We start from the raw sequence: 3,085 nt of genomic DNA, 5'->3' as shown, positions 1-3,085 counted from the left end.
ACCAGGGATTTTATATGGCGTGCATAAAAAATGGACCAATCGGGAAGGCGAGATATGACCCTCTCTCTGTGCGAGCCTGGAAACTCCAACCTCCACACAGCTCCACACTCCGCAGCTCTGCCTAAATGTAACCCGATACCTAAACAATGGATTGTTCTCGCCTCAGCATCTTTCAACTTTTGACGATAATTTACTTTTAATAACAGAATAATAAGAATAAGAATAAGAATGGTTGCACAATCTGTTTGAAACATGAAAACTTCTGATACGAATTGCTACTTTATATATATTTAGTAGTATATGATTTAGGTGTTCTTTATTAAAATATTAAATATACTTCTTAGTTATTTATAAATTTTGTAACTGCAACATCGTGTCCAATATTTAATTCATTTGGTATTGCCAGAATCACCCTTATTCACATAACTATTTGAGCTTTACTCTACAAATGCTCCAAAAACCTCAATACCAACGTGAAAATAGAGAAAATATATTTATTAAACAGAATAACAATAACTAATGTATTCGATATGTTAAGATAGTTTTAATTACACTCTTAAAATTTCATTCATTTCATTATTAAAGTGGCATAAACGAGTTTTCTGAAGTGTTTAACTTTTATCGAGTAGTAATGTCTTGCTTTGACCTGAAACAAAATCTGGGTCACGTATGTTAAGATCACGAAAATCTATCGCGGTGACCTGAGAAGCCTACAGCCCTCCCCTGCGACCATAAAGTGTTTCTATAATTATCCGTAATACGACACATGACACGGTCCTACTATCACACCATCTTGTCATCGAAGGACTTAATTCCAGCACGTTAACATTTGTATCTCCTGACAAACAATTCCATTTAATTTTCGCTGAGTAAGCAATACACATTCAATTCTGTGTCGTGTAATGCTAATTGTGACAGAATGTTGTTGTTTTTCAAATACTTTTTTATGTAAATTTGATATGTGATTTCCAAAAGTGCATTAACTTGAACACCAAGTAACAAAAAATATGCACGTATTAGTCTCATGTAACTTTTATGGGAAGAAAAAACAATAGTTGTGAAGCATGCTTTATACTTGGCTGTTTACTAAATGTTCATTGACGCTAATAACCATCAAACATTGCATAATTAAATGTTTGCAAACAAGGATTAGGTTAATGAAACAGAAAGTGTGAGGCTACAAGTGAATATAAAATCACACACAAGAGCGCAACATTCGAGTCATGGCCGTCAACTCATTGAATCATTTGAACCTAATTGTTCAAGAGGGTTTAATAATTGTGTGTTATATACGAACACACGTTTTGGCACTATGTTGCTGCACAATGGGACCTACTGATAATTATGTGGGAGAGCAGTCATAATGGTTGAAATTTTGCAAATTGATTATTTTTTTATTTTAAAAATTCCGGTCAGTGACCCGACAGTCAATGACTGTCTGGCTGATAACACAATTTGTGCCTTGAAGTGATTTTTGCAAGACTTGTAGAAACTGCAAGACCTGCATATTCTATATGGCCTGTTCTCCTTCCAAGCTTAGGTTACAGCTAATTAGGTCATCTTAGGCTAATTACTTGACCCAACTGCCCCAGATATAGAGAAACAATGTCAGCAGATAACGTTTATCATTAAAAGTTTAATGTATTATTTTATAGTTTGCATAAAACATGACATATAATGTCAGATGTATTTGAAGCGGACATTATTCACAGTTTGAAAGCAGTTTACTTTAGGATAGTATTTACATCAGTATTGTATTTACATACTTTGTTTAATGGTGTGTTATGTCTTGTAATATGTCAGTACAAAGTGGGTGTGTTGCAAGCATGACATGTGTGATGCTAAATAAAAAAAATCCATCCAAGTTACATACATACATACATACATACATACATACATACATACATACATACATACATACATACATACATACATACATACATACATACATACATACAAACATACATACATACAAGACACATATATATATATATATATAGAGAGAGAGAGAGAGAGAGAGAGAGAGAGAGAGAGAGAGAGAGGGGGGGGGGGGGGCGAGTGGAAATAGATAGATATTTATAATATACGTATATGTGGAATATATTGCATGTGTGAGTTTTATTATATTTAATGTGTTATGTTTATTTGAATTGGAGGGAAATATGTAAATTACATCACACGTCACACTTGCAACACATCACGTTTGTACTTAAAGTGATTATTAGAGGACATAATCATATTCATTGTTCTATTTTGGTTGCTTAAAATACAATCCTCTATCAATTTCAAACTTTCCTAAAACTTCTGAAAGTAAGATCTGCCGTCGCGGGACCCGCTACGGAGGAGCGAATATGGCCCAGTTGGTCTGCCGTAGAAAGTCGGCAGCTGGATCCAATATGTTTTAGCGAGCTGTTCCCAGGCGCGGGACGGTGCCAAGATGGACGTTTCGAAGGCCCTGCAGCGACACTTGTTATCGTGTTCAAGACACAAATCACTTGAGGAATTCTAGCACAGTCAGAGGAACAAAGACCCATGATAGTGGGTACAACTGGTCAGGTACCTCGCCTGACCCAGTGACCAAGTATAATCGGTCTTTGATAGGACCATTCCATCAATCTTCTCTATCTGTCCGACAGGGACAGTGTTAAAGTCAGATGAGTTATTTAAAAACATAAAAAGTATTTTCGTTTCTGAATAATTATATCAAGGATATATATAGCAAACGTTTATCTACTTATTTACTTTAGCATAAAGTGCGGGGAAATGAAAGTATGCACTTATGTTTGATAGTGGCTAAAACTGAAACAAACAAAAAATAGTTATACGATGGTGATGTTAGTTTACAATACTCCTCTCAGACTGGAAATGTTTTGATGACGTTCGTAAGGTTTTGGTCAAATCCAATTTTCAAGTGAAAAGTTTAGATTATGCGCGTGTTTTCTTACTCTAAAAAAAATAAAAACATTCATGATAGGAAGCTCGGTGACTGGACAAATGTCGTTAATCAAGGTATTTGATAGGGAAAGATGTATTCTACTGGCGTGCTTATTGCATTAACATTAGTACAGATGCGACATGTATGAAA

Source organism: Haliotis rufescens, unplaced genomic scaffold (genome assembly GCF_023055435.1).
Source record: "Haliotis rufescens isolate VD_foot unplaced genomic scaffold, xgHalRufe1.0.p SCAF_4, whole genome shotgun sequence".
NCBI lineage: Eukaryota > Metazoa > Mollusca > Gastropoda > Lepetellida > Haliotidae > Haliotis > Haliotis rufescens.
Note: the sequence above shows the minus strand (reverse complement) of the source record.